This window comes from Petaurus breviceps, unplaced genomic scaffold (assembly GCF_028583685.1).
Source record: "Petaurus breviceps papuanus isolate PSGF00001 unplaced genomic scaffold, PetGlider_PUasm1.0 91041, whole genome shotgun sequence".
In the NCBI taxonomy this organism is placed as follows: domain Eukaryota; kingdom Metazoa; phylum Chordata; class Mammalia; order Diprotodontia; family Petauridae; genus Petaurus; species Petaurus breviceps.
In genome coordinates this window covers 19,851,326-19,862,751 of record NW_027187400.1, presented here as the reverse complement: position 1 = coordinate 19,862,751, position 11,426 = coordinate 19,851,326, and the positions used below count along the sequence as shown (strand labels likewise).

The 11,426-nt window shown below is 41.6% G+C and overlaps 1 long non-coding RNA gene across 1 annotated transcript in view; it reads right to left on the bottom strand.

The window, feature by feature from the left end:
* Positions 1-558: 558 nt before the first annotated feature.
* LOC138154300 (uncharacterized) overlaps positions 559-11,426 on the bottom strand; it is a 13,616-nt gene continuing 2,748 nt past the window's right edge. The window contains exon 2 of the long non-coding RNA XR_011166591.1: positions 559-914. This is a non-coding gene — a long non-coding RNA (uncharacterized lncRNA). The remainder of the gene's footprint in view (positions 915-11,426) is intronic.

The following is an 11,426-nucleotide window of genomic DNA, read 5'->3' as shown; positions in this document are numbered from 1 at the left end:
CCTAGCTCTGACATCCTGTGTTCTAAGGGCCCTCCCAGCTCTGACATTCTGTGTTCTAAGGGCCCTCCCAGTTCTGATATCCTGTGTTCTAAGTGCCCTCCAAGCTCTAACACTCTGTGTTCTAAGGGCCCTCCCAGCTCTGACATCCTGTGTTCTAAGGGCCTCCCAGCTCTGATATCCTGTGTTCTCAGTTCCCTCCCAGCTCTGACATTTTAACACTCTGTGTTCTAAGGGCCCTCCCACATCTGCCATCCTGTGTTCTAAGGGCCCTCCCAGCTCTGACATCCTGTGTTCTAAGGGCCCTCCCAGCTCTGACATTCTGTGTTCTAAGGGCCTCCCAGCTCTGACCTTCTCTGTTCTAAGACTCCTTCCTATACAGATGTTCTGTGGGTTTAGCCAAAACTGGCTCGATTCGCGTTCACTCGTCTAGCCTTCACCCCAGTACCAGTGATTGCTAATCCACATCAGTCTCTACATCCTAATACAACTTTGTTCTTCACTTGGACCTGAGCCAGCGGTAGCTTTTTTTTTAGTAAGATGAGACAACGCAGTCACAGTCAGTCACAGATGTATAATCTCATTTGTTGACATTTGTCCTTCCTTTTTGAAGAGGACCAGTGACATCATGGGGAGATGTCTTGACTTGGGAGTGAATTGGATTGAAGTGAGGCAGAGTTGCTCAAAGTCCTCAGCCTCGCTCTCTCCTCCAGGGGCATTGACGTCCACTGGCAGGACAAAAGTCAGTGACTGGCACCAGATATCTGACCAAGCTCTAAGCATTCCACAATGCTTGCTTCAGCTGCTTTCATGGTCACTGAAACCAACTGTTCTCAACTGCACATTCTGCTGAGTGAAGTCTTCACATGCTTAGATTACGGTCTCATTTGGTCTGTCTTGGGATCACCAAAATTTCTCTGAAAGAAATAAGAAATTAGAGGTGGCTAGGTGGCACAGTAAATAGAACACTGACCCTGGGATCATTAGGACTTGAGTTCAAATTCTGTCCTCAGACACTTAACACTAGCTGTGTGACCTTGGGCAAGTCACTTAACCCCAATTGCCCTGCCTTCCCCCCCTGCAAAAGAAAAATTAAAAATTAAAAAAAAAGAAATGGGAAATTATTGTATAGTCTCTCCACCACAGTCCTACAGTAGCATGTAGACAACCATGGGGCCCTGAAGGACAATGTCAGAGGTACATGAGTTCACTCTGGAACAGTCCCAGTGATGTGGGGAAAGACATCATCACATTGGCCACCAAATGATGATTTTCTTGGTCACAGCAGCTCCCAAAGACCATCTGCTAGGGCAGATGGCAACCTGGAAATCTGTGTAGGGCAACACTAGAGAAGCCAGGGGGATTCAACGAGCTGAAGTATTTCCATAGGATCATTGTAAGAAGGTAGACTGAGCGCTGAACAGGGAGTGAGAGAACATCTTGTTGGTCTCTCTAATTTTAATTTTTTTTAATGATTTTGACCCCCTTTCTTCTCACAACTCAGTCATTTCTGGTAGACCCTTCACCCCTCCCCTTCCCACTGAATCTTCCCTTGTAACAAAGAAGAAAAATAATCTGGTTAGAGGGGAAAGCCTTGGCCCAGGAGCCACAGCAGCGGGGTGAAAAACCCATCTCTGATAAATCATCCCTATAACCTTAGGATGTCATTCAATTTGCCTGAGCTTCGATCTCCTCAACTGGAAAATGAGGGTGCTGGAGGTGGTTCTCAGGCCCTACATACATCGAAAGCTGGAAGAAGCCATTCAGTTCAATCTACTCATTTTTTCTTTGTTTTATAGATGAGGAAATTGAGGCTCAGGAATGAGAAGTGACATATCCAAGGTCACTCAGGCATTAAGTGGCAAATCTAAGATTTGTGGGTAGAGAACTGGGTCTGGAGTCAGGAAGACTCATCTTGTTGAATTCGAAGTTGGCCTCAGGCACTTACTAGCTGTATGACCCTGGACAAGTCACTTCACCCTGTTTGCTTCAGTGTCCTCATCTGGAAAATAAGCTAGAGAAGAAAATGGCAAGCCACTTTAGAATCTCTGCCAAGAAAACCCCAAATGGGGTCACAAAGAGGCAGATATGACTGAACAACCATGAAAAATAAACAGAAAACCCTAAATGGATTCACAAAGAGTAGAACATGATTGAAACAACTGAACGCCAAAAAGGATTTGAAGTCAGGTCTTCTGACCCCAAGTTCAAGGCATTCTCATCTTCAACGTATTGTTTCTTCCCGACTCTAGATCTAGGATTTCTGAGAAAGTGGAACTCTACACCGAGCCATCATCCATTGATAACACATGCAGTATCCCACACCCATAAGCCCCCACCTTTCCAAGGAAAGGGAGGAGGAGGAATTTCTTCTGATCTCCTTGGGGTCCAAGTTGCTTTCATTGTTCTTCTCACTTATCCTTGCTCTAGCCACTGTCTGTAGCATTCATCATTCTACTTACTGCACTGAGCATGGGTTCTCTCCACATTCTCTAAGTTCTTTTTGTCTTCTCTCTCACACAGCACAATAACATTCTATTAAATTCATACTCCACAATGTAGTCTTGCCTGTTCACTGGTGAATGGGAGCCCACTTCACTTTCCAGTCTTCACTTTCATCCAATTCTAGTGCCCTCCCTCTATTGATGATCTCCCATTTTTCCTGTCTATAAATAGATGTTTGCATGTTGTCTCTGCCCTCTCCTCCCTCCCCCCAGTCTGTGAGCTCTTTGGGAGCAGAAACTTTGCCATTCTTTGTATCACCAGAACTTAGCACAATGACTAGCATATAGTAAATAGCTATGGACTATTTATTCTCTGACACAAAACCCTTCTAAGAATATTGTGGTGGGCAAAATTTGCCCAAGAAAGAGATGAATAAATTCACATCTCTCCTTTCCTCAGAGAAGTAGGGGATTGTGGTATGGACCATTGTTATGCTCGATCAATGACTGATGGATGGGTGAATAGTAGGGGACTTTATTTATTCTTCACCTTCTTGTGATGTATGCTTATTAGTACAGCCCTCTTGTTGGGCAAAATCTCCCTGAGCTCCCATTTCTTTAACTATAAATTGAGAAGAAGAATAGCCCCTACCAAACAGATTTGTTGTGAGGAATAAATGAGATAACAGATATTTGGCAAAAAAAATTACAAGTACGAAAGTGTTTTTATAAATATGACCTATCATCTCTATTAAAAGGCATTATTATGAAGTCCAGTAAAGGAAACTAAACCTACCCAAGGTCGCATAGATAGTAAGTGATAGAGTCAGGATTTAAACATTCAAACCCAAGTCTTATCACTCTAGTCCCACTGCTATTTTCACCTTACCACGCTGCATCTTGGTAACTATGATTTAAGGAAAATTAAAAATAGCTTTATACAGATATCCTTGGTGTATATTTATGACCCTGAATTTAAAAAGCAATTCCCCCCCCAAAAAAGGGACTAATAATAAAAACTGGCTGACTTAGGAGCACATCTGAGTTGAGACCATGAGCATCCAATCACTGATAAATTACTTTGATCATTTTTCTCCTATACTTCCAAACCAGACTAGCATACATCCATGTCAGTAAATGTTGGAGACTGTATTGACTGGTTCAATAGCTACCAAAGAAAGGCATGCTGGGAACAAAGATCTTATCTGACTTGTTCTCCCAAGCTGACTAGGGCACTCACAAACCTAGAAAACTAAAGTCACAGCTATTTGGTTCTGTGTTATAGGCCTCCCTGTAAAACATCAACAGCTTAGGGAAACAGTGCCCTTTTACTGCCTTTTCCCTGTTTGGCTATTCTGAAATTCAAACAGATGATCTTGTTTTCTATTTCCTTGGACGATTTCATCTCTCTGATAGAGGATAGCTCTTTTATAGCCCAGACCCAGACATCTCTGTTTGAGTGTATACTCTTAGAAGGAACATGCAGGGTTGGGTGAGGGACCAACCTTGGTCTAAAGTCACCCTCTTAATGAGGCGGATAAGAAAGCTGGCGACCTGGATTGATTTGCTCATTGTTAGGCAGTCTGGTCCTCCTTAGAAATCTCTACTACAGGGGCTCACCATATTGGTGTCAGACAGAACAGATGACCACAGTTGGCTTTAGCCCTCCTGTAGCTCAGAACTCCCAAACTCTATCAGCCTCAGCAGGAACTAGACTTACACCACCAGAACTGACCTCTCCTTTACTTTTCAGTGAAACATTTATTTGTTTGCGGTTGGAAATGACCAACAATGCTGGATTTTACTTTTTCTCAGATATTGCTACTCTCTTAGAGACATCTTGGGAAAGTAGCTAGAGTCTCGCAAGACCTGAGTTCAAGTTCTATGAGTGAAAAAATCACTTCATCTCCCAGTATACCAGACAACTTTTTCTTTTCCATGCAAAATATACTTCCATATTAGCTGTGTTGAGAAAGGTGGGGAGGAAAAGAGGAAGGAAGGAAGGAAGGAAGGAAGGAAGGAAGGAAGGAAGGAAGGAAGGAAGGAAAATGAAAATATAGGCTTCAATCACACTTATTATTCACCTGGAGGTGAACAGAATTTTTCATCATGAATCATTCAGAATTGTCTTGGATAACTATATCAATCAGAGTCTTTCATAGTAGACTATTGTTACAATTTTGCTGTTAGTGTGTATGATGTTCTCGTTCTGCTCACTTCACTTTGTATCAGTTCATATAAGTCTTCCCATATTCCCATAGCAGAGTAATATTCCATCACAATCATATGCCACAACTTGTTCAGTCATTCCCCAATTGAAGGCCATGCCCTCAATTTCCAATTCTTTGCCACCACAAAAAGAGCTGAATGTGTGTGTGTGTGTGTGTGCATATAGGTCTTTTTCCTTTTTCTTTGATCTCTTTGGAATGCAGACCAGTGGCTGTCAAAGTGTATGAACAGTTTTAGAGCCCTTTGGGCACAGTTCCAAAGTGTTCTCCAAAATGGTTGGATCAATTCACAATTCCATCAGCAGAGTATTAGTATCCCAATTTTTCCACAAACCTTCCAACATTTGTCATTTTACTTTTCTGTCATCTTAGTCAAATCAATGGTTGTGAAGTGGTCCCTCAAAGTTATTTTAATTTGCATTTCTCTAATTTTTAGTGATTTAGAATATTTCATATGACTATTAATAGTTGTGATTTCTTCTGAAAACTGCCTGTCCTAGACAACTCTCTAAGACTGTCAGTGAAGTATCTGATTTGTATTAAAGGAGGGAAGTTCATATCAGGTGTTCCCTATTGCTAATGAAATCATAGGTCAGAACCAGTAATAAAATGGTGGAGGATATGGTGGTTGTAGTAGCAATATTGGTGCTGCTGCTGTTTGCTGCTTTTCTACGTTAGTCTTGGCAAGGGTAACCACTACCTTCTTCCTCCAACCCTGCCTTGATCCTCCTCCTGACCAACACAGAGAGCCTTGTTGATAAAAAATGTTGGCTCATAAATTGAAATGAAAACTCTTCTCCTGCAAAAAGATAGATAGATAGATAGATAGATAGATAGATAGATAGATAGATAGATAGATAGATAGATAGATAGATAGATGATAGATAGATAGACAGACAGACAGATAGATAGATAGATAGATAGATAGATAAATAGATAGATAGATAGATAGATAGATAAAGGGTATCCCAAAAGTCTTAGTATAGCTTGGAGTTATATGATTTGGGGATTACATACACATACATATGTGTGTACATATATGTTTGCATGTGTACATATATAGGTGCTACACACATGTGTATATAATCCCCCAAAGTCTCATACACATATATATGTTTAGAGATGTATATGTATATTAGGTGCACACACACATATATCCATTCATAGAGAGATTGAGATACAGGTATACATAAATTTTAGTGAGAGCAATAAACTCTCAAGGTCATCTCTACATCTTAGAATCAGAACCTCCTTTAATGCTCAGACCAGGTGCTGTCTCCTATATGAGCCCCCCCCATTACTTTTTGGTCCCTTTGTATGTCTACCTGCTGCTTCCCTTCACCAAATATAAGCCACTTAAGGGCAGGGCTCGTGTCACTTTTGTCCCTATATCTCCAGTTCTTGGCACATAGTTGGCATTTAGTGAATTCTTTTTGATGAACTGGTTGATTAGGTTTTGAGGAGGAGGGCTTGTGATAGGCATCAGTGGCAAGACCACTGTTCTCAGATAAAATCACCAATCCTCACCCTATTTAGGACACTCTCCCAAGAAGGGGCCCCATGGGATAGTTCACAGAAGGTGGGATCTTCAGCTGAAAAATCCAGTTCAAATCCTGCCAACTCTATTTGCTTATTGTCTGATTTCTTTGGTAAGTTTCTTACCCTCCCTCTCTCAGTTTACTCATCTGTAAATGTTGTTCTAGATCCCTCCCTGTGTGTTCTTGTACCTATCTGTTTGGCCTCAGCAATAGGGGAAATGGGAAATCTGTCATTTATCACATCCTAGGCCTAGAAGTAACCCTAGAGATCGTCATCACATCTAACATATTCATTTCACAGAAGAGGAAAACCAGGCCCAGAGAAAGGAACTGTCTCATTCAAGGCTACACAGGTAATAAGAGGCATAGTCTGTATCTGATCCCACATGTTCCCCTCACAAAGTCAGCCTCTCAAAGGTCAGCCTCTTAACCTCGCAGGGTCTTACTTTCTTCATCTTCAAAATGATGGCATTGGACTAAATGATCTCCAAGGTCCTTTCCAGCCAGGATTCAGTGACTCTTGGAGAAAATAGCTGTGTCCTAATTATGCATGCAATTGGACCTGAATCCAAAGGGGATCAGCTGCAAGTGCAGTTGTTTTTTCCTCAAGATTGATGGAATAGCCAGTTTCATTTGGCTAATAAATATTGCCCCCTACCTTCTTATGAAGCCCCAGGGCTCAATATTGACTCTGGGGGCAATGTGCCCAAGCAAGGTTAGTTCCCTGGGGAGTTCCATTGTAAATACTGATGCTTACCAGGCCCTGAATAATAGCCTGTGTATCCCCCTTAAGTCTGGAACCCTCTTCTAATGAGCCCTTTTGGGACATGAGTATCTCAACTCCATTGGGTGGTGTCCAAGAAAGATCTGCCTTATGCAGCATTTTCTCTGTGGGGTTACATAATGTTCCAGAGTATAGCTTCCACATAATTCATGAAATATGTAGGGGAAGAGGCAGGGCAAAAGGATTTGGGACTACAGAGAAGAGAGGTATTGGTCTTTGTTGAGAGTTGAGAGTTGAAAGACTGGTGGGGAAAAGGAGCAATTAGACTCAGTAAGCATTTATTAAGTAGTCACCATGTGCCAGGAACAGGGCTAAATATGAGGGAAATATATCAATCATCAAGATCAACAAGAATTTATTAATTTATTAATTACTGCTTGCTATGGACCAGCCACTGTGTTAAGTGCAGGGATGCACAAAGGAAAGGCATAAACAGCCCCTGCCTTCAAAGTGCTTACCTTCTAACATTAATGCCCTTGAATTCTAATGAGGAGTTTACCAAGACAGGGGAGCTCCCAGTCCTGAAGGAGATGACATTCTTCTGGGGGTTCCAAATACACAGATACATATAAAAGAAAAATCAAGAAAGAGAGCACTATGTAGCAGAATCAGCTAAGGAAGGCTTCAAGGAGGAGGGGGCACCTAACACTTGAAGAAAACTAGGAATTCCAGAAGGCAGAGGTGAAGGGGAGAGCAATCTGGTTTGGAACATGAACTGTCCAAGGTAACTTAGAGGAATGGAATGCTGAGTTTAGGCACAGCAAATAGGTTGATTTGTTTGTGCTGCAAATTGTATGAAAGGGAGTAATACAATAAGGCTGTCAAAAAATAGGTTGGAATTGGGGTAGCTAGGTGGCACAGTGAATAGAGCACTGGCCCTGGAGTCAGGAGGACCTGAGTTCAAATCTAACCTCAGACACTTGACACACTCACTAGCCTTGTGACTTTGGGCAAGTCACTTAGCCCCAATTGTCCTCCAAAAAGAAAAAAGAAAAAATAGGCTGGAACCCAATTAAGGAAACTATTCAGTGCCAGACTAGGGAGTTTATGGTTAATCCTTGGGGCAGTAGGGAGCCTTTGAAGGTTTTTGAGTGGAAGAGTGACATGGTTAGTTTTCTGCTTTAGGGAGAATATTTTTTCAGCGGTGCAGAGGATGGATTTCACAGAGGAGAGAATAAGAAGGAGGAAGACTAATGAGGAGGCTAATACAAGAAAGAGTCCAGGAGAGAGGTGATAAAGGCCTAGACTAGGCTATCTGAGTAGAGAGAAAGGGCCATAGTAAAGAGATGTTTCCAGGATGGATTCTACAGGACTTTGAAACAGATTAGCTCTTGTGGCTATGAGAGGGAGCAGAGACAAGGATTCCTGCAGCAGCAAATACCTGCAGTACATTTGAGCAGCATAATAAAGATAATCTAAAGATGAATAGAAAAGGAAAAATTTAAGTGGGATAAGGAAAAGGAGGGATAGAAGTTCCTATGAGATCTAATGTTGATCAAATTTTCCCAAGGATCTTCTCACTGGACTTTGTCTCCCCAGTGCTAGGTACATAGCTGATTTCATCTTATGTCTCATGCTGATGTTAAAGCCCTTGCAAAATCAATATTTAAACTAATAAAGAAAAAGCAAGCCAACTTTCTGAGACCAGGAGCTATTGACTACCATGCATCTGAAAAGCCTAATCATACCTAGGGAAAAAGAAATAAATTGTCCTTTCTTTGTTTGAATTTATTGGAGGGGAGGTTTCCTGACCTCCATTAATTTATAGTTAAAGAGGGTTGCTTGAATCACTGGGAGATGAAGTGACTTGCCCAGGGTCACACAGACAACCGTTGTCAGGCATAGGATTGAAGCTGTATTCCTGCCTCCAAACCTTACCCTTCTCCACCACAACATGCTGCTACTCATTTTGCTTAAAACAATAAATCGTGGCTTTGGCAGCTGTAAAAAGGAACTTGGTAAATGGGCCCTCAGGGCCCAAAAAATCATTAACTCACTTACAGGAACCAAAAAAAACAACTTATTCTTATTCTCTAATCCCCCTTATTCTCTAAACAAATCAGCCTTTCCTACCAAGGTATCTGGAATCTTAGTGCTGAAAGTGACCTTAAAAAGAAGGAAATAAACAAGAGTTTATTAATGCCAGGCACTTTGCAGAATGCTTGTCAAATATGACCTCGTGTGATCCTTTCAAAAAGCCTGGGAGAGAGGTGCTAGTATTACCCTCCCCCCACCCATTTTATAGCTGCAGAAACTGAGGCAGGCAGACATGAAATGATTTGCCCAGGGTCACACACCTAGTAAATGTCTGAGACCAGATTTGAAATGAAAGGCTTAGCATTCTATCTGCTGCATCACCTGGATGCCTCTGACTAATCCTTACTTTGTTCCCCTGACTCCACACAGAAATCGAAGTTCTCTGTTTAGCGTTATTTGGTACCTTAACTGCCATCCAAACCTCTCTTCTTATAGAGGTGAAATCTGGGTCCCAACAAGGTAGGAAGGGGAGGAGCTATGGAGTGAACCCTGGTCCTTCAATTCCATGTTCATTGCTCTTTCTGTTGTATACCAAGTAACTTAATTTGTGAAGTCAAAGGGAAGCAGAGGTGATCAGACGACCCTGCCCTCTCTTCCCCACCATTAAGGAGCAAATACTTTCTAAATGGCCCAGAGCCACACTGAGGAAATGAAAAGCAACCAAAACTTGTAGTTACAAAGGAACAGAATCATTGATGGCTAATAATGTACTGATAATGCTAATAACATGCTGAAAATGTCCATTGGCTGTCCTTGTCTAGTCTATGAGTTCACAAATGCTATACCAGCCAATGAGCCGGTCCCCATGAAGGTGGCCCCAAGAACAAAATGGCCCCCAAGTTCTTCTTTTATATAAAGAAAAAAAATTCCATCCCTAACATTTGCTAGTGATGCTTTATCAGATTCCCTGCTTCTCAGGGCTTTTAGAGCAAAAATCAGCGGAGAGAAAAGGTCTAATCTTCTACCTCTGTTCCTAAAACTATGCTTTGATATTTTTGAGCATTACAATTAGCTGAGAGGGTAAAGAAAAGGAATGGGGGTGGGGAAGTATTTCTGGCTCACTTTGTGGCTGTGACCCTAAAAATTTATCATTCAACTTTTGGGCATGAGGGCCTCTTCTTATGACCTATGGGATGCATGATGCAAGACTCAATGGTTTGGGGGCATATCTATGATTTCACTGACTTGAGAGTCAAGGGTAATAAATATTAAACAACAACAAAGATCCCATTAAATTTGTTTCTAGCCTGAATTTATAAGTGAATCCTTGACATTTGGAACCAGTATCCTGCTTAAAGCATGCTACGTAGATGTCATAAAACAGGGCAGATGTACTAAACTGTTGTCATGTGGAGCTTTTGTCCTTGGGAAATCCAGCTACGTTTAATGCCTGTACTTCCTCTCCTCTCACTGGATTCCAATCTCATCATTCAACTGAAATAGAACTCTCTAGAAGTTCCCAGTGATCTCTTAAGTACCGAATTGAACTTTCTCTATCCTCATCCTTCTCTCCTCCTCTTCATCCTTCTACATTGTTGATCACCCTCTTCTCCTAGATACTTTTTTCTCTCTAAATTTTCAGGATACTGCTCTCTCATGATTCTATTCCTACCTATCTGACCACTTCTCACTCTATTTTGTGTATCTTCACCCTGATCATGCCCAGTGGGTGTCCCTCAGGGCTTTGCCCTGGGTTGCCTTCTCTTCTAACTCTATCCTATTTCATTCTGTAATCTCATCTCAATTGAAATCTCAGCTTTCAATTGCCATGTTTATGCAATTTCCGGGTCTATATATTCAGCCCTAACCTTCCTCCTGAACATCAGTCTCACATCATCAACTGCCTCTTGGATGTGTTGAACTGGTATTTCATAGGCATCTTAAACTCAACATATCCAAAACATAATTCATAATCTTTGCCCCCAAGCCCTCCCCTCTCCTCCAAAGGGCTCTCTTCTCTTCTTCTGATACACTATTTCACTTGGTAATCTTATCACCTCCCATGTATCCAATGATCATCTCTCTGCTGATGATTCCTAAATTTATTTCTCCAGCCATGACCTCTCTACTGACCTCCAGTTTCATATCTCCAACTTTGTTTTGGACATCTCAAACTAGATGTCCCATAGACATCTTCAACCCTACATAGCTAAAATTGAGATCATTATCTTTTCCCCAAAACCTTCTCTTCCTTTGGAACTTTGCTGTTACTGTTGAGGGCATCACCATTATCCCAGTCTCCCAGACTCACTGTGGTATCATCCTGGATACCTCACTCTCTCTTACCTTCCCCCACCATATCCAATCTATTACCAAAGTCTATAGATTTTACCTTCTTATCATCCTCAAATATAGATAGATAGATAGATAGATAGATAGATAGATAGATAGATAGATA